The sequence below is a fragment of the Brachycentrus maculatus genome, unplaced genomic scaffold (genome assembly GCF_059751285.1).
Source record: "Brachycentrus maculatus isolate JH-2025_06_01 unplaced genomic scaffold, ASM5975128v1 h1tg000414l, whole genome shotgun sequence".
Classification (NCBI taxonomy): Eukaryota; Metazoa; Arthropoda; class Insecta; order Trichoptera; family Brachycentridae; genus Brachycentrus; species Brachycentrus maculatus.
Window position 1 is genome coordinate 50,413 of NW_028281163.1, and position 22,822 is coordinate 73,234.

A 22,822-nucleotide genomic window follows, 5' to 3' on the forward strand; every position below is an offset into this window, starting at 1 on the left:
GAAGGGTATAGGACTGGATTCTTTATGTATTCAAAAATAAAATTTAGGTGTCATTGTTAACAGGTAACGAAATTGACAAAAATTTGAGTGTGCACAAATACTTGTTCACAAATCTGTGTTCTTCACTTGAGAGTTATTTATACATTTTTTGACATCTCAAAAAATTTGAAGAAGAATATGGAAGTCTGGGTATTTACGGGGGTTATCACCCGTTTTAGGCTGTTGACAGTTCTTAGACCTTGTAAATGCCCAGATAACTATTTTCTTCTTCATATATGATGAGACGTCATAAAAAGGTAAAGAAATTCGCTTTGCGTGACATATCAAAGCTCTGCAAAAATGTATGATTTGATTTGAATGGGAGGTTTTTACTTTAAGAAAGCTTTGTTCAACTAACTGTGGGAGGAATTAAAAGCTCATTTACCAGAAATGTATGAACAATAAAATAAAGAAGACTGGAGAAGGTATTTTAAGTCAAAAGAATATTCACAACATTTGAGTGTGTCCATATACTTGTTCACAAATCTGGATTGTCTATAATGGGTAGAATTGGTGTATGTTACACGTGTGTAAAGTAATCCGATCCGTAAATGCCAAGACATCCATATTCCTCTGCATCATTGATGAGATGTCCAATTACAATTATTAATTAGATCTGGATTATCTCCAATTACAGGAGTTATTTTCATATTTTTTTTGACATCTCATCAAAGATGAAGAAGAATATGGAAGTCTGGGCATTTACGGAGCTGACGACGAAAATTTTGATTGTGTTCACAAATCTGGATTATCTCCAATTATAGGAGTTATTTTTCATATTGTTTTTCGACACCTCAACATAGATGCAAAAGAATAAAGAATAAAGAAGGGAATTAACGGGGCTTAAGTGATCACTATACACACGTATAATATTTACCAATTCTACCCATTATTGACAACCACGCCACTCAAATTCTCGGAAGTTCTATAAATATGAACCAATTTTAAAGAATTATTCTTGAATCACTAGAACTTCACAAGAGACATCTAAGATTCTTTTCGAAAACAGATTGGTGTGGTGTTCTATTCTTTCTGCCGACCTTAACGAGGAAGCTGCGTGATCAGTTTCAACACTCAAATTGTTTATTTTCGTTTGAAATGAATGAGTAATACGTTTCAGACAAATGAATTAAATCACTTAATAAATATTTGTTAATTTGTTTCTGTATTTACCGAGAAAACAAATGAATTCAGAATCTGGGGATGAAATAATTATTTTCGGCCATCGAGCTATGATGTTCGTATTATACATCATCAAAATATCGTTCGATCGGAAAGGTAACGTGATATTAAACAAAGTTAATACTAACCCCCTGAGACTCGACTGACAAGCGAACTGTGCGCAAGTCATCACAATCCAACAAACCGGAAATAGAGTGATGTGGCATTCAACCCGAAACATCCTGTCTTCAACATTTTGAGTGTGTCCAAATACTTGTTTACAAATATGGATTATCTCCAATTATAGGACTTATTTTTCATATTATTTTTTTGACATCTCAAATAGATGAAAAGAATATAGAAGCTCTCTATGTACATAAACGCTTGCATGATGCGTTATTGATGAACTAATCATGTTTAATACAATTATAAAAAACTAACTAACTAACCATCACGCCGCTTCCCCGCAGGGGTAGGCAGAGAGAAAGAGCGCCACACCACTCTGTCCTTGCAAACATTCTTCGCCTCTTCCACGTTCATGCATCTCCTCATACATACCCGCCGATTGTTACGACTCCTAACCTGACCACTTTCAAGTATTTGGCATACCTGATCGTGCCATGTTTTTCTCGGTCTTCCTCTACTTCTTTTCCCGCTAACATTCGCCTCATAAATTTGTTTTACCGTTCTTTCCTCACTCATTCGTTCTACATGTCCAAACCATCTCAACACACCTTTCTTAATTTTATCGATAATGCTTATCTCAGCTTTGCATTCCTTCCTTATTTCACTATTCGCACATCTATCATACATCGTTTTGTTACACATTCTTCTGAGAGATCGCATTTCGACTGCATTCAGTCTACTTTCATCCTTCTTTTGCCAACTCCATGTTTCACTTCCATATATTAGAGTTGGAACCAGGACTCCGTTGTGCCAGTTTGCCAGTTTAGCTTCCGCTGATAGGTTTTTATTTGCTATAACTGATTTCAGTGCACCGTTCACTTTGTTCCCAGCATTCACTCTCCTTTCTACATCTTGATCAATCTTTCCATCCCTAGAAAACATACTACCCAAATACACGAAATCATTTTTTTTATCATATTTATAGGAACAATTAATTTAAAACAGCCTAAAATCCTTATATTTATAGAACTGTATTTATAGCAGGCAGATAGATAGTATTTTTTTGCCAGAGTAAATGTTGTAATATTATGTATTAAAGAATATGACTGACTAAGTACTGCGCCTTTTAAATTCAATGAATCAACATTTTATTATAAAATATTTCTAGAATAAGGTTAACTTCTCGAAGAATAAAGACAAATCTTATCACTCTTAAGTTCTGTTCCAGAATCTCTCCGTTTACCAATATTTCACATTCAGATCTGCATTCTTCTCTTTCAAAAACCATAATCTTGGATTTGCTAACATTCATCAATAAGTCACTTTCCTTGCACACATTATACACTTTTGTCACCAACGCCTGCAGGTCTTCTCTGCTATCGGCAAGAAGAACAGCATCGTCAGCATACAAAAGGCAACAGACAGTCAAATTATTCATTCTGGCTCCAACATTTATATATATATATATATATATATATATATATATATATATATATATATATATATATATATATATATATATATATATATATATATATATATATATATATACATAAAGGGTCCGCCAAATAACTTTTTTTTTTTGAAAATGCTATAAAAAAAAAACTACTGAATATTTTCTCAAATTTCTTTTTTTATTTATAAGTACAATCCTTCCGGTTAATAATGAAAAATAATTTCATTCAAATGGCTGCCTCGGCTGGCCATGCAGTAGCCTACACGATCGGTCCAATTTTTAAGCACATTATCGATTGTGTGCAGCTGTATTTCACCAATGGCTTCACGAATATTGTCCTTTAAAGCGTCAATTGTCTCTGGCTTGTCGGCGTAACATTTATCTTTGAGGGCACCCCACAAATAATAGTCCAACGGTGTCAAATCGCAGCTCCGAGGTGGCCAAACGACATCAGCTCTGCGGCTGATAATGCGATCTTCAAAAACAGGGCGCAAAACATCGAGTGTAGCTTCGGCTGTGTGGCACGTAGCGCCGTCCTGTTGAAACCAAATGTTGCCAATATCCTCCTCTTCAATTTTTGTGAACAAAAATCCGTTCAACATGGCCCGATAACGATCGCCATTGACTGTAACGGCCACTCCTTGCTCATTTTCAAAGAAAAATGGCCCAATTATGCCTCTGGACCAAAATCCGCACCAAACAGTGACTCGTTTTGGGTGTACCGGCTTTTCAATGTATGCGTGCGGGTTTTCTGTGCCCCAAATACGACAATTTTGCTTGTTTACATACCCGCCAAGATCAAAATGAGCTTCATCCGAAAAGATGATTTTTTTGGCAAAATCGGCATCTTCTGTAAGTCGATCGCAGGCCCACTCAGCGAAGCGAAAACGCATTGGATGGTCAGTTGGCTTCAACTCCTGAACCAATTGGACTTTGTATGGCGTCATACCAAGGTCTTTATGCAAAATTCGTCTCAATGATGTCTCCGAAATGTTCAATTGTTGAGAACGACGGTGAATTGATGTTGATGGCGCTTCACGCACACTTTCTGCCACAACATCGATATTCTCGGGTGTACGCACTGTTTTTGGCTTTTCACGCTTTGGTTTATCGATGAGGATGCCAGTTTCTTTCACTTTTTTCACAAGATAACTAACATACGGAGCTGACGGTGCTTCTCTTCTTCCAAAAACCGTACGCAATTTTCGCACACATTCTGCAACATTACCATGATTTTCAAAGTAATGTCGCAATATTTCCCAGCGTTGTTCAAGCGTATACACAACCATATTCGCTCAGCGGAAGGATAAAACTAATTATCTGTCAAATCAGACATGAGCTAAGTGTTACCATTCACGAAATAAGCACTAGTTGAAAAAAAAAACTTTAGATGGCGAACCCTATATATATATATATATATATATATATATATATATATATATATATATATATATATATATATATATATATATATATATATATATATATATATATATATATATATATATATATATATATATATATATATATATATATATATATATATATATATATATATATATATATATATATATATATCAATAAGTCACTTTCCTTGCACACATTATACACTTTTGTCACCAACGCCTGCAGGTCTTCTCTGCTATCGGCAAGAAGAACAGCATCGTCAGCATACAAAAGGCAACAGACAGTCAAATTATTCATTCTGGCTCCAACATTATATATATATATATATATATATATATATATATATATATATATATATATATATATATATATATATATATATATATATATATATATATATATATATATATATATATATATATACATATATATATATATATATATACATATATATATATATATATATATATATATATATATATATATATATATATATATATATATATATATATATATATATATATATATATATTTACATACAATTATTTCTACAACTATAAATTATTAAAAATAATATTACCAACAATTAAGTTGGTATTAAGTTCAAAAATATTAATTCTCTCACAAATTGCCATGTCCATAGATTCTTCCTTTCCCATGAAATAAATATAAGTATACATACCTACACCCCCCATTAACTATTGTTAATTCCATCCCATATATAATTACTGCACATGTAAAAACATAAGGAACGTCAGTCCATTTAATCTTCACATTGTTTGAAAATGGCATAACTAGGCGAACAATTGTCAAAATATTAATTTTTATCTTTTTTTTAAAACAGAATACAGCTTAGTGGACTGAAAAAATCTGTGTTTGATTTAAAAATAAATACATAAATTAAAATGGAGTTCTACAAATTTTACGCCAAATCAATTAAAAGAAGTCTGGGTATTAACGGGACTTAAGTGATCACTTTACACACTTATAATATTCACCAATTCTACCCATGATTGACAACCACACTACTCAAATTCTAGGAAGTTCTTTAAATTTTTTATTTTAATAATAAATTTAATAATAAAACCCTTATCCACACCCCAATGGTGCATAGGGCACTGATTCATATGAACACAGTGTTATCTTGATCGTTTACACACGAAGGAAAGGTGATCAGCCCTCCGCTTCAGGTACCAGTCCAGGGTAATATTGAATAAATATTACAGTGAAAAAATCACTTATATTTATTTGACCCCCCTGGGAATCGAACCCGGGACCTCCAGAACGGTAGCCGAGCGTGCTGACCATTACACTACAGAGGCATTTTATATTAAGTAAAATTTTACATTAAGGCATTTTACAATTTACATTAAGTAAAGATAAATAATTGTGTTTTTATTATTTACGCAAATATTTCAATTACATACTATTTCTGTGAGCCTAATCGGATCATTTTTATTAAAAAGAAAATTAACTGAGTAAAACATTATTTTAAAGGGATAGATTTTACCACGTGACTGCCGAATCAGTTAATGAACTTAGAAATTTACCAATTAATTTGATGATATCATTTTGAGTGGTTCCAAATACTTGTTCACAAATTTGGAGTATCTCAAATACAGGAGTTTTTTTTATATTTTTTTTATTTTACATTTCAATAATATGAAAAACATTCTCTTGAAATTAGAAAAAATCTTGATTTGTGAACAAGTATTTGGACACACTCATAATGTTATACGTGAGCAAGGCAAATAAAACTGCAACTCATAATATAGCTTTAAAAAAATTTTTTTTATGAAGTCAGGCGTGAACGGTTCAAATTTAGTATATGCCACGTATTATTTTTGACCCGGAAAATATTTCGAATTTCGCTGTACTAATAAATCTTCTCTACAGTGAAATTCTGCTGTTTAATTACGTGATGTATGATTTTATTTATTTATCTGGTATTAAACGTGATAATATACTTGCAGCATTAATATCAAATACTGAGCAGACACGTAGAAGCCAATACTAACCTTTTTCACTCGAAATTTTGTATCGAAATTTTGTTAAATGTCCGCCTCCGTAGTGTAACGGTCAACACGCTCGGCTACCGTTCTGGAGGTCCCGGGTTCGATTCCCAAGGGGGGTAAAATAAATATAAGTGATTTTTCACTGTCATAGTTATTCAATATTACCTTGGACTGGTACCTGAAGCGGAGGGCTGATCACCTTTCCTTCATGTGTAAACGATCAAGATAACACTGCGTTTATATGACGCAGTGCCCTATGCACCATTGGGGTGCGGATAAGGGTTTTATTATTATTAAAGTTTTACCTGCTCTAAAGCTCTCAGCCATATCCATAGAAATATTCCATATTCCATGATTAAGTAGTGGGGTTGTCAATGGCTAATGTTACACGTGTATAAAGTGATTTATATACGTCTAATATTTACTTAATTCAACCTACACAGGTTTTAGACCCTGCAAATACCCAGACTTCCACATTCTTCATCTATGTTGAGATAAATGAGTCAAATATTATTTTGACTTACTAACTAGCTAGCGGTAGTCGAGCTACCGTTTTGGAGGTCCTGGGTTCGATTGCCAAAGAAGGGGGGTCAAATAAACATAATTTAATTTTTCACTATAATATTTGATCAATATTACTCTCGACTGATACCTGAAGCGGAGGGCTGATCACATTTATTTCTTGTGTAAACGATCAAAACACTGCGTTTATATGATGCAGTGCCCTATGCACACTCAGGGTGTGGATAAGGGTTTGAAGAAAAAGAAGAACAGATAACACTATTTCTTAAAATGTGCTGAGACACATTTTAAGAAATACGTAGAAAAACTTTGTACGGTATTTGATGATAATGCATTCAACATCATTGTATTTAAAATACCGTTCGATTATATTTGATAAGCATGGTGAATGTATGGTGGACCCCGTGTGTGTGTTTTGGTGACGGAATGCCAGAATACGATATTTAAAAGAAATGCTTACTTACAGTTTGTTTATTGATATAAAATTCTTACACTATTTGATAACGATTTGATATTAACTTATTATAATTTATTTAATTGATTATTGAACTTTGAATGAAATCTGAAGCTAAAATATACGTTCTTTAACAATCAAGCGATGGCAGGCGATTCTCGCAGGCGCGCTCCGGTTGGCTGCTTTTGTTGAATCCGCTCAGTGTTGTCAACCTGACAACACCAAATGGCGTGGCCAGACGGCTACAAATGCATCGAAACACATTCACCACTATTCCATCAAATTTAAATAGTAATAAAAATATATTTCATATCATATTATCCCCAAACAAATATTTTATTAAATATAAAATCTACATAGAATTCAAGTTACGAATTTACTCATGGAATTAAATAAACGTTTGTGAAGGTATAAATGAATATTCTATTTCGAATATCAGAGATGAATTTTCTCTTTATTTGATTTATATAAGGTAAGTATTCTTGTTATCGACCCATGCTTTTTTCCTTTACTAACATTTTCTAATAATCCACATATAATTCGAATTTAATTTGTATTTTTAAACATATTACATTTATCAAATAAGAGAAAGATATACACTTAACAATTTTCAACTGAAGGCAGAACCATCTGTCAGTTAAAATTCAACGTAATATCGAAATTTCAAGTAATATGTAAAAGGAATCAAATATTAGCGTGTTTGGATATGTTTCCTTTTTAAAATTAATGTTACATGGATATTAAATAATGAGCAAAATGGTGAACGTTACACAAGTATGTAAACTGATCACTTAAGCCAGCCAAATGCCAGGTTATAGGCCCTGAAATTATCAGGTATCCCATTTCCGTCATAAGATGTTTCATATCAAGATGAGACACCTGTAACATATTAAAATAAAAATTGAATAGTAGTGTAATATCATTTATTGAATTTTATTTCATTACGATTAACTAGTTTCAAAAACTACACATGTTTTCATGGATGGGTGATTGCTAAAATTTTCTTTCACCTTCCGATGAAATCAACGGTAGTTTTCGAAACTCAATAAGTGTTATTATACAAGAGTTTACTTTTTAAAATAATCACAATGACTTCCCATAGAGTGAATTCCGAATTTATGAATTATATACCCATTAAAAGTATATATTAAACTTGGCACGATCAGGTATGCCAAATACTTGAAAGCAGTCAGGTTAGGAGTCGAAACAATCGGCGGGTATGTATGAGGAGATGCATGAACGTGGAAGAGGCAAAGAATGTTTGCCAAGAGAGAGTGGTGTGGCGTTATATTCTCTCTGCCTACCCCTGCGAGGAAGCGGCGTGATGGTTAGATAGTTAGTTAGTTAATAATATAAATAATAAATTCATATTGAATTTTAAACATGATTATCTAAGGAAAAAAACACAATAAAATAATTACAATAAAATAAATTATACTTCCAGCAAACATAAGCGTAAGTCCCTCTCTAAGCACAAGAGCTCAGTCTCTTTATTAGAGAGAACTGCGTTATTTATTTAAAGATTGTAAGTAGAAATATCTACAAATTAACTAAAATTTAAAAATAAAACTTTTGTTACAATATTAAATAATAAAAAAACTTAAAATTACTAAGGATAAAATCCCCAATTAAAAAAAGTAACACAGTTCGACGAAATAAATAATAAAACGTCGGTAACAGGCGCCCATTTTCGATACGGCACGATGAATATATATATTCATGTATGTAGCCATGCCATCATTACATATAATGAAGGCTTCATGGCAGGAATATGACAGAATCCAGATTAATTAAATGTCAGAGATTACATGACATGAAATGAGATTGCTTCAGGCTATTGGCAAACCGAAACCCGTAAATTTTGTATTTCATATACCGATTTATGTAGCCATACATTTAAAGTGTTCTACGTGTACTTAACACAGCATTTCTCAATATTTTTTACAATTTATTTCAAATAATTTCTCGAGTTAACTTTGAATTTTTATTATATTTTTAAATTACATAAGTTATATATATTTATTTAAAAGAACAATTTGAAACACATTTAAAATTTTTTTTTTGCAGAGACCCACCAAACCACCTTGTGTGTCTTGTCGGTGGAGTTCTTTTTATGTTTATATTTATGTATTAATTTTAAATCAAACACAGATTTTTTGAGTCTACTATGTTCTTTTTTATCAACAAAAACATATAAAAATTCATTCGTTTGAAAATGCCATAACTAGGCGAAACAATTGTTACAATATTAATTTTTTATATATTTTTGTTAATAAAATACAACTTAGTAGACTCGAAAAATCTGTGTTTGATTTAAAATTAATAATAATAATAATAATAATAATAAAACCCTTATCCGCACCCCAATGGTGCATAGGGCACTGCTTCATATAAACGCAGTGTTATCTTGATCGTTTTACACATGAAGGAAAGGTGATCAGCCCTCCGCTTCAGGTACCAGTCCAGGGTAATATTGAATAAATATTACAGTGAAAAAATCACTTATATTTATTTGACCCCCCCCTGGGAATTGAGCCCGGGACCTCCAGAACGGTAGCAGAGCGTGCTGACCATTACACTACGGAGGCGGAGACTAAAATTAATACATTCATTAAAACGGAGTTCTACAAATTAAACGCCAAATCAATAAATAAATCTTTCTTTACTAGCAGAGTTTCGGAAAAAGTCCATTTTCAGGTTGAAAATGAATATTTCAAAACAAGAAATTACAAAGAATACTATTTGTTTTATCGACGTTATACAATAATTTTTAACGTGTACATTTTCCTTCAACATGTTAAGAATCACTGGTTAAATAATTTTCGGAAAATACACGGCAATTCCTTTAATATAAGAAAACAAATATTCATCTTTCGTTATATGTTTTAATGAACATTGTACACAAAATATAAACTTCATATACGATTCCGATAAAATTATATTGAAGTTTAATAAAGGTTTTTTAATAAATAATTTATTACGTAGTCACATTGCGGTAAAATCTATTATTTTTATTTTTATTTTACATGGCAAATATGACTTTTTAACCATTTTTTGTGACACATCTTTTGATGGATCCAGCATCATTATCAAACACCGTGTGATGTTAAGTCTAAGTTTTAGAGTTGATATTGGGACGTTAAAGGATCATAATAATAATAAAACCCTTATCCGCACCCCAATGGTGCATAGGGCACTGCGTCATATAAACGCAGTGTTATCTTGATCGTTTACACATGAAGGAAAGGTGATCAGCCCTCCGCTTCAGGTACCAGTCCAGGGTAATATTGAATAAATATGACAGTAAAAAAATCACTTATATTTATTTTACCCCCCTTGGGAATCGAACCCAGGACCCCCAAAACGGTAGCCAAGCGTGCTGACCATTACACTTCGGAGGCGGACATAGAAATTTTAAAAATTATCAATGTTATAAGTCAAAATTTAAAAATAATTAAAATCTATGAAAAAGGTAGTAATAAATCCATTATTATCAATATGATAATGATTTAAGTCTCCTCCTATTGGCCATGTTCCCACTGATAAAAATAAGTAACAGCTTGTATCTCCTCTTCACCCTTCAACGTCCCAAGGACACAACTCCAAAATGTAGAACTAGCTTCAAATACGGTGTTTGAAAATGATGCGGAATGCATCGAAGTACGGGTCACAATAAATTTTAATGAAACAGAGATATTTACTAAGTAAAATGTTGAAATAAATGTCTGATTGACACAACTCCGAAATTTGGTATTGAAATAGAAATACGTGTCGAAATAGATTTTTAAAACAGCAATGGTATTTACCAATAAAATGACAATTTTCAATGAACATTTTTATGGTGCCTATGAATTTAGAGTTTTTAATTTTTAAGTTGTTATGAAGATTTATATGGTGTTTGAAAATGATGTTGGGTTTTTTGAAATACGCGTAACATCGATTTAAAAAACAACGGTATGAAGCAATTAAATAATAAAATTTAAATCGAAATTTTTTATCCAGTAAAATGATCAATTTTGATTTTTTTACTAACCTGCTTAGATTATTTTTTTTGACATCTCATCAAAGATGAAGAAGAATATGGAAGTCTGGGCATTTATAAAAAAGCTTCTTTACATCTCACCAACAGATGTCTCTAGTGAAGTTCTAGTGATTCAAGAAAAAAGTTTCTAAATTGGTTCATATATATAGAACTTCCAAGAATTTGAGTAGTGTGGTTGTCAATAATGGGTAGAATTGGTGAATGTTACACGTGTGTAAAGTGATCACTTAATCCAGCCTATGACGGTCGTCAGCCCCGTAAATGCCCAGACTTCCATATTCTTCTTCATCTTTGATGAGATGTCAAAAAAAAAATGAAAATAACTCCTGTAATTGGAGATAATCCAGATTTTGTGAACAAGTATTTGGACACACTCAAAATGTTGTAAACCTGCTTAGAAATGAAAAAATTGAATTTTAAATATATCAAACTACAAAAAATAGTATAAAATAGGTCCTTAAATTATTTAAAAATACGCAAAGGTTGATTAGATGACACACTCTAATTTGCCTTACAAATATTCGATCAATCATCTGCATTCATCGGCCAATAGATGCCTTTCATACTGCCATGTATAATAGAATTATTTCTTGTTTGACGTACTCTAAATGTTATGGTTTCATTACATAATATTTTCTTCTACATGGCAAAATAATTTAAGACAACCTTTCCTTATGTACTAAACCAATATATCAAAACCTTTCATTGTTTTCCGATTTCTCAGTTCGAAACCTCATCAATCTCTTCGAATATTCGCGAATACAATAGAACTCGGTTATAAGGGCCTTGGTTGTTACGTCACTCGGATATACCACCACTTTTGACTAAGTTCGGCCAAACTATCTCGTATGTGTATCAATATCCCAAATATATCGTAATTCATTATTGTCCATCTTGGTTATAGCGTCAATTTTGTGGTAACTGAATTGTTTGCCTATCGCTACAAAAAGCATCAAAAGATTCCAAAACATTTTTTCACTCTTTACATTTTCTTAATATAATGTTTTTTATATGTATAAATGATTTCCAACATTTTGAGTACCGCAGAACGGGGCTACTTGAACTTTGATGTGTTACTTGAGCCCAGTACAAAAAAAAATTAAATCTGTATTTGGTCTACAATAATGAACGTATCGACACGATTCATTATTTCCCCGACAGGTGACACTTATTGTCACGATACTTCGATCGACACTAAGAAAAAAGGTAAGCCAGCCTATGTATGATAGGTTGTAAGCCCTGTAAATACCCGGACTTCCATTTTCATTATCATCTATATTGAAATGTCAAAAATAACAATGAAGCTATATATTACAGTTTATAAAAAGAATTTGTTCATACTTTCTATCATTTACTTAGCGCTTTATAAACCCTTATGTATAATTTATGTTCAAGTACTATCTGCTCTCTGGTAAGGTGTCAAACGTATTAAATAATATCACTTGTCTGTTTTTGGTGTGGTTGATATTGCTCCTTAGTACTTTTTTCTGTAAATGAAGTTTAAATAAATAAATGAAATACAGATAATATACAAACCTTTTTTTAATTTTTTCTTAAAATACCCTTAAAAGAGTCATTATGATATAACGTGTCCCCGTGGCGTAATTAGGTAGACGCTCGACTGCGAAACTGGCATCACAGGATCGATTCCCGCCAAATGCAAAATAAATTCATGATTAATTTTTTATTGGTCTGGATGATTGAGATGTATTTTTTCTTTTATTCTTTTCTTATCCTTACCTCCCTACCTGCAGACAAGCCTTTAAAAGATGAGGCTTTGTAAGTAATTCTTTAAAAAAAAATCTCTTCAATGGCTTTATAACCGAGTTCTACTTTATTCGCAAATATTACTTAAAATAAACTCATATTTATTTTGTCATTGAAATATAACTCCCTCGTGCCAAAAATGTCATTACCAAATTCCGAGAGTGAAATCAGAGAACATCCCCTTAAGACCTATTTTAGATGTGTTTGTTCGATCTTATCATAATATGATACATTTTACGACATTAAGGGTGGTTGACTGCGATCTGTGATATCAAATTTCCGTAAACAATCTCCTTACAAATTTTGCCTGATTCTTGATTTTCCGGATTCTGAAAAAAATCCTGACTAAGGTCCGTAAATTCTTTTAGGTAATGGATATTATGGACCACACACAGTGTCTAGATAATATTTTGATTATTCTAGTTCAGGCCTGGCCAACCCAAATTGCACCTCGAGCCACATTAATGACCTAAAATTTTCCCAAGGGCCGCATACAGACATTACAAAAAAATAATTACATTATTTTAAAACAACGAATTTCGTACTTATAGAACTTTTGTTTGTTTTATAAATAATTTGAATGTAGAGGTGATCAGAAAGTACAATCAGGGTAATTGTGAAAAAAAAAACATTACTTCGACCAGGTGTGAGAAGAAAACATACATTGAACCAACAAAAATGTATTTGTATGGCAATAAAAATTTTGAAAAATTTTAACAACCAAAATTATTAATAATGACACATAAATCAAACAGTATTAACAATTTTATTTTAAATAAAACCTATTTATCAATGGCTACTAGTGTGAATGAATGTGGAAGAGGCAAATAATATTTGCAAAAGTAAAAGAGTAAAGTGGCATTCTATTTTTTCTGCCCACCCCTATGAGAATAAATTCCCTGTGTTGAGATGATTTGGATGTGTGGGACAAATAATTGAGGAGAGTATAGTTAAACAAATTTATGACAGGAATATAGTTAAAGGCGAGGAAGACCGAGGAAACCTTAGCGTAAACAAGTATTTCAAACACTTGAATGTGTTTTTGAAAGGTCAGGAGTCGGAAAAATCGACAGGTATGTATGTATACGAAGATGAATGAGTAAGAGGCGAAGGTTGTTTTATTCTCTCTGGCTAGATCTTTGATTGTTAATAATTTCTGGTTTCATGATCTTATTACCTTAAAAATCATATCCTATTTTTATTATTGGATATTGTTTGTTTGAAATCAATTTCACACCAATTTCCAAGAAATATTAACAAGTTAGCTCTGATTCAAAGTTGTGGGTCACGTCTTCAATTCCTTGGAGACTCGAGAGAAGAAAACTTGTATCCTTGTGGAAATCAGGGTTTAGGTATTTACATTATCGATTGAAAAATGTATTCGAACAATCCAACTAACTTACTAACCGTCACTCTATTTCACCTTAAGTGTAGGCAGAGAAAAGAACATTATTCCTTAAATTAACCTGTCCGGGAGTATGGCCGTACATGTACGGCCATACCAAATTTCCCTCAAAGGAGTATGCCCGATACAAAACATGATTTATATCAAAACATGATTTACGGCAAAATTATTGATGCGTCGATAATTCATGTTTACTGGTGTAAATAATAAATAAAAATATATATATGTTGTTTAAAGCATCGACTATGATATAAAATTATAAACAGTTTTATAAAATATATCAAACAAACTGACTCCCAAGATACAGTTTTGTCCGCAAAAACTTACTCCCGGACAGGTTAACAACCAAATAAAGTTAACTTATAGTCCATTATTTGATTCAACATCGGTTAAGCAAGATTCGTCAATATCCAATTCAAACCCCGCCCACTCATTTCATACTACGAGTATATAAGATGGTTCAATAATAACTTTTAACCGTAGTGCATGTTTGACTTTGGCTCTTAACGCATGTTTGTGCTGCAACCCTTAGTACTTGTTGGTCTTCGATTAGACCAAAGATCGCATTTGTTAAACATTTTGTGTAGTTTTAAGTGTGTATATAGTGCTATGGTGGTGAAGGATAGTATTGTTTGCATGCTGTGGTAAAATAAAAAGTAAAATATTTTTGTAATTTGAGTCCTAGGTTACAAATTTATACATCTGGAACTCTAGATATTACTGTATCAGATTCGAGAATGCAATTGGTCCAGCTTTTAATGAATACGTAACTATAAATATAAGAAGTAAAAAATAATCATAAATTTGAGTTATTATCTGGGAAGCCTAGATGCTTCTATATTAGATTCAGGAATGCAGTTGATGAGCGTTTTTAATGGATTCATAGCTTTTATTTTTTAAATTGAGGTTAAGGGGTTTTGCATCCCTTATGTCACTGCAACTATACTAAGTCTGTTGTGACCTCCCTCTGTATCATAGCTCACTCTCAAGACCTACATGGGTCATGTATCTCACGACCTTTCATGGTGGTAAGAGCTTCACCATCTTGGAGACCAGTAGTGGTCCTCCAAGGGTGTGACTTCGTTTGCGAGCGAGTGCGTCACAGTAGTAGAAAATGTGGATAGGGAATATATAGCTATGGATGTAAGAAGTAAAATAACCATGTAATTTAGATCCTGGGTCACATATTTTTTACTTGTGGTCATTGGGTATAAAAAAATAAAAAAATATATCAAATAATGCAGAAGCAAAAGGATATTTTCGATATAATAATTTCGGGCGAAGTAAACCGAATCGTTACCAAATATCAAAATCAGATCACGTCGCACAAAATCAGCTTAGCAATTAATCAATTGGACGTTGTAAATGCATTGCAAATGGAGATCCCTTTGGTGTATGGTAGATTCTAGCCCTATCAAGTTAGAAATAGGGTGAGTGAAATATTGCTCCAAAATTTGATGAAATAAATCCGACAAGTTATGATTGAATTTCCTGGTATGTAACAATTCTTGTGGATAGAAAAAATATATTCAAGAAGACTGTTATATAAATCCGTTTTATAAAAATAAGTTTAAAATGAATAAAAAAAAAACTTTAAAACTATTATATATGAACACTGTATTTCATTAATTCAAACCCTTATCCGCACTCCAATAGTGCATAGGGCACTGCATCATACAAACGCAGTATTATCTTGATCGTTAACACATAAAGGAAATTTGATCAGACCTCCACTTCAGGTGCCAGTCCAGGGTTATATGGAATAAATATGAAATCCATTTTAAACTTTTTTTTTATAAAACGGACTTTCGGCTCTAACGGATACCCCTCCCCTCAATTAGTCCGTTAAATTGAGGTTTTATTGATATTTTTTATTTTTTGTTCGGTGAGTGGTTATAAACTAATTTTATTAACATTTTTGTAAAAAAATAAATAAGTATTTTTTATTTATTCATAAAACGTTGAAAATATTGTTTTGAAACACCCTTTACGATGTTAGTGTACCCGCATATTCTATTGTTATTAGATCTGTACTGTTATATGTACGACTGAATTGGCGTAGTCGTCAAAGGAACATGGCTATTACAAGTTTCCCGAATTGTGGAATTACTAAGGATTAAGTTCTTATGTGAAACGCGTATTGAAAGATAAGACCAATTATCATAGCTGATTTTTCAGTTTTTTATATTTCCTGAAATGTGTAACAGAAAAACGTGAATTTAAAAATTAAAAAAATATGTTCAATATGTAAATTTAAAAAAGAAACACTCTCAATTGCTCTTAATATATGATATTTAAAAAAACAATTACTTTAAAAATATAATTTAAAAAAAGAGAAGTATTTGTGTATTTATTATTTACACAAATATTTAAATTTCACACTATAATATTTCTGTGAGCCTAAGCAGCTCATTATTAGAAATAAGTATCAAATTGTGGTAAGAGTGGATTCGGACCGAGAAACTCTAACTTAAGAGTCCACAACACTAACCACGAGACCACAATCCGACGAGAATGTAACTTTGTTTTAAAATCACTATAAATATTTTATTATAACTTAATTATAATGTCTACCGGTTTCGAAGCTAACCGCTTCTTTATCAAGAATGATTTATACTAAAGCACTATCTACTTTACAATATTCAAAATATTTTGACGGTTAAGTAAAAGAGCTTGGGTAGATCTCAAGAAGCTTTATATTTTTGTGTTGATTAGCAGTCACAGGCAAAAGGGATCAGGAATGTTGAGTGATTGGAGTGATATTTAATTACGGACTTTTGGAAAAATCGTTTGCTTGTATATTTATTAATTGTTAATTATTATAACTTGCCTTTTAAATATCTAAGTAAAATATTTATAGTGATTTTTAAACAAAGTAAGATTTTATTATAAAATCTAAAATCACAAAGTTTGTGCTTCAAATATAACTGATAACAATATAATTTTTCCCTCTATTATTTTATTTGACTAATGACTATTGACTAATGACTAAGACTAACGTAACATAGAATTTTCTCAAGCCTTTCTCTATTCTTATAATGTCGGTAACGATGAAACCCGATCGCTGGTCATATAAAATAAAAATGGAAAAAACCTTGTTTTTTTAAACATATAAAATGCAGTTTCACCAAGAATTATCTGAACAAAATTTTAAGCTAATAATAAAAAAAATAAATAAAACCAACTAAGTGACCTACGCGCTTCTATACAGGAGTAAGCACAGAGAATAGAACGTTACACTACTGTTTTTGCAAACATTCTTCGCCTCTTTCACATTCATGCATCTCCTCATACATTCTCGTCAATTATTCTCCTGATTTGATAACTTTCAAGTATTTGAAATAGTTGATCATGCCAAGTTTTCCTTGGTCTTCCTCTGTTTCTATTACCAACTACATCCTAAGGAGAAACGGTGTAAAGGTTAGCAAGTTAGATTTAATTTTAAACGGATGTTAAAATTCATGAAATTTTTTAGTATATTTTTATAATTTATTTTCAGGGTTCGTTTTCTACTACTACTACTACCATCACACCGTTTCCCCGCAAGGGTAAGCAGAAGGGATGGAACGCCACACTCTTCTGTCCTGATATACACTCCTCGCCTCCTTCACATCCATACATCTAGTCATACATGCCCTCCGATTACGCAGGCTTTTCACACCGCCAGATTTTAGGTTCTGATTGATCTGTTCGTGCCAAGTCTTTTTCGGTCGTCCTCGCTCTGTTTTCCCTCTCACATTTGCCACATATATTTTCTTAGTCATTCTCTCGCTATCCTTTCACTCTACACGTCCATACCATCGTAAAGAACTCTTCCTAAGCTTTTCAATTATTCCTTGTTTAGCCTTACATTCCTTTCTTATTTTTTCGTTTTTTATTCTGTCATACAATGATTTTCCACACATTCGTCTGAGGGAGCGCATTTCAACAGCGTTCACTCTGCTTTCATCCTTCTTTTGCCAGTTTTGTTTCCTTTAACGGTTCGTTTTCAGGATTCATTTTCAGGAACGTTAATTTAAATATTTTCTCATAAGCTCTTGTAACATTTTTTGTTGTTGTTAATATTTGATAAAATGACGCAGTAATCATATTAAAGTGTGTGAGAAACATCTCCCGAAACGCTAGTGCAAGTCAAAACAAAAGGGAACTGCACGAATACAATCCCATCTAACAAATAATAACAGGATTCTCGCTACAGACGCAAATCCCAAAGTATTGAAGAGCATCCGAACATCTAGAGCTCTCATCTTTCAGCATACAAGGAGGGATACTACAAAGATATTATTCCATTCAACTGTATGTAAGTACAGGATGTAGCAAAACTTTGGGTAAAGTCGAAAATGTATTTTCAATTTTTTGTATTTTTATTTACTTCGACGCTCGGAACAATTAAACACATTAAAAACTGGTTTAAAATGTATGATGATTGGCAAAAAATTATATTAAATTAAGTAAAATGAAATGAATTGTAAATAAATGTTTCATATGACGTAACAGTATGATTTACAACATTTTGAGTGTGTCCAAATACTTGTTCACAAAATCTGGATTATCTCCAATTACAGGAGTTATTTTCGTATTATTTTTTGTCATCTCACCAAAAGATGTCTCTAGTGAAGTTCTAGTGATTCAAGAATAATGTTTCAAAATTGGTTCATATTTATAGAACTTAGCCTTGTCTTTTAATAAAATTATAAGGGTATTACGTTTTGCGAATCCAAAAAATTTTACAGTCAAAAAGCATTCTTTTCATCTCACCAATAGATATCTCTAGTGAAGTTCTAGTGATTCAAGAACAATGTTTCATAATTGGTTCATATTTATAGAACCTCCAATAATTTGAGTAGTGTGATTGTCAATAATGGGTAGAACTGGTGAATGTTACACGTGTGTAAAGTGATCACTCAAACCAGCCTATGTCGGTTGTCAGCCCCGTAAATGCCCAGACTTCCATATTCTTCTTCATCTTTGATGAGATGTTTAAAAATAACAGCATGATATTTGTATGTATAGGAAATAAATACAAGTAATTAATAAAAATATATTGTAATCATAATTTGTGTTAGGTTATGTAATAAAACAGTTAAATATTAGATCTGAGCATTACCAACTGATAACAGCACCATCTCTCGAAATTCCACGCCTATCAAATTTTTCACCAACATATAAAAGAAATCACATAAGTGTGCATATACATTCCTTTATCGAATGGACAGAATCGTGAACATTACAGAATAGTTTGAGGTGTTCACTAAAGCCAGTGAATCACCAAGTCATAAAATCTGGAAAAATCAGATTTAATGCGTCATATTAAGATATCATCCATCGGATAAAAATCAAATATCGGAAAATTAAAAAAAAAGTAAGTTAAGTTTTCATTCGGAGTTGACATATTCGCTAAGCAATGCACAATAAAAACATCATTTAGTTTTTAAATCATATGTTTTGAAATCATATTTTCATATGGTGTATGGAGTGCGTGGAAGTTTTTGGTAAGAGAGGGGTAATAAACTATGAGTATTTTAGTGTTTTAGAATTGAGTAAATAAACCCTGATGATGAAGAGGTTCTTGTCGAAACCGGTTGGATAAAGTGTACCAATAAAAAGTGGTTAAAAAAAGTTGTTTTATTTTATAAAGTTGATAAAAAAATATATTTTCTGAATTTCAAATACCAGTTCTAGTCGGGCCACCCTGTAGATGGATACAGTGGGTAGTTGATAAGTATAATACGTGTGTAATACAGCCCGTACTAGATAGGGGCTGTTCTAGTGAAGATGTTTCCTTCCCGGACCCAGTGGAGATGTTTCCGCCGTTTTTGTCTACTCTAAGCAAAATAAACAGATAGTTTTTATAACCCTGAAAAACCCGCAGAGGGTCGCCTATAGTATTAATGACTTAACTGAAATATGCTAAATATTTAATTTAAAACTTAAATTTAGTTAGTTTAATTCAAAACAAATTCATTTGGGAATTATTTGCATTATAATCAGCTAAAATTTGCTTTTCTAACTAAATTTAATAAAGTTGAGTGATAGGAGAAAACTATTTGACTTGAGGTGGCTTGGTGGGTCTCTGCAAAAAAAATTGTTAACATGTTTAAAGTTCTTTTTTTTTTAATATAAATTTGTACAGTTTATGTCAATTAAAAAAATCACATTTAAAAAAAAAATATTTGAGACTGTCCCTTAATATTGCAAATGATAAATATTTATGCCCCAACCAGAAACACGAAAAACCGTCAAATATTTTTTGTGATAACAGCCGAACAGTGTCTGGATGCAATAGTCCTATACACCCAATGCAAAACCTCGGCAATGATTTTGCAGACCACATCGATATCTGGAATATGTCACTTCCTAACTATAAAGCAAAAATAATTACAATATTTCAGGCTAATGCATAATTCCTTATTATTTTTCGACATCTCATCAAAGATGAAGAAGAATATGGAAGTCTGGGCATTTACGGGGCTGACGACCGTCATAGGCTGGTTTAAGTGATCACTTTACACACGTGTAACATTCACCAATTCTACCCATTATTGACAACCACACTACTCAAATTCTTGGAAGTTCCATATATATATATATAAACAAATTTTGAAACATTATTCTTGAATCACTAGAACTTCACTAGAGACATCTATTGGTGAGATGTAAAGAAGCTTTTTACTAAGCGGAAACTCTTATATTAGTCTGTGAGGTTCGAATCCTGGATTACTATCACACACATGAGAAACGCAAGAAAAGGTCATTTTCATTTTTATTATTTCAATCATGAAGCTTAAATCATAATTCCTTGTGTCATATGTTCATCCTTGTTAAGATAAGTACTTTTTGAACGAATAATAAACTAAACAAGAGAGAATATATTATTTTACACAGCATGTAATATCGCTCACTCCTTTCAAAAACGTCATAAATCAAAAATCGCCAATTTTCAGCTTTGCATGTTTTCGGAATGCTCAGAAAATGTACTATATCCCAACAAAAGAGGCATATTTTTAACTTAATATGTACCCGCTACAGGGCAGAAAGTATTGTTTTTGCATTTTGAAGAAAAGGTATTGTTTAATTATTTTTTTAAATAAACTAAATATTTTTCAAATGGCGAAAAAGCCTTCAGGTTTTACCAAAAAGATCTGTTGCACAGAAAAAAGTTCAATAAGTGGCTTGATATTAATTTTTAATACTTTGTATTAAATTTTGAAACTTTAAAAACGTTCTCCTGAAAAATCATGTTTTGTGATTTATGACGTTCTTGAAAGGAGTGAGCGATATATGATGGACAAATTGGCAAAATACAGGAAAAAAAACTGGCGTCCCTGAAAGAAGAAAAGTTAGATTAAAATCTTAATTTATGTAAGGATGTGATCATACAAAGGACAGGCCAGGACACTAAGTGTAGTATCTATTAAAATTACAAAATCAATATTCAAAGTTCGTGAATAAATTAAGTATTCATGACCTAGAGAAAGGGACCGTGTACTTATATTACATCCCTTAAGCCTTGTCTATTAATAAAATTATAAGGGTATTACGTTTTGCGAATCCAGACAATTTTACAGTCAAAAAGCATTCTTTTCATCTCACCAACAAATGTCTCTAGTGAAGTTTTAGTGATTCGAGAATGATGTTTAAAAATTGTTTCATAAATATAGAATTTCCACGACTTTAAGTAGTGTGGTTGTCAATAATGGGTAGAATTGGTGAATGTACACGTGTGCAAAGTGATCACTTAAACTAGCCTATGACGGTCGTCAGCCCCGTAAATGCTCAGACTTCCATATTCTTCTTCATCTTTGATGAGATGTCAAAAAATAATGTCAAAAAGCATGTATAAAATCTTAAATTTGTTAAATTTGATAATATTTGGTGAGGAGCATAGCTACTTACTAATTTAACTTCAAGCCGCTTTCCCGTAAAGGTAGGCAGAGAAAATAGAGCGCCACGCAGCTTTCTTACAAACAATCTACGACGAAAATTTTAAAGCAATTTTCTTTGTCCGTATTTAAAAAAAAAATATTCGGATAGTCATTCATTTGATAACGAGAATGGAAACTCACTAATTAAGCTTCATGTCGCTTTCCCGTTTTATATATATTCCCATATTTTATATATATAATATATATATATATATATATATATATATATATATATATATATATATATATATATATATATATATATATATATATATATATATATATATATATATATATATATATATATATTTATATATATATATTTATATATTTATATATATATATATATATATATATATATATATATTTATATATATTTATTTATATATTTATATATATATATATATATATATATATATATATATATATATATATATATATATATATATATATATATATATATATATATATATATATATATATATATATATATATATATATAT

The 22,822-nt window shown here is 31.5% G+C and overlaps 1 long non-coding RNA gene across 1 annotated transcript in view; it reads right to left on the reverse strand.

Moving 5' to 3' along the window:
• LOC148302771 (uncharacterized) overlaps positions 1-22,822 on the reverse strand; it is a 125,645-nt gene that overhangs the window by 14,864 nt on the left and 87,959 nt on the right. The window lies entirely within an intron of this gene.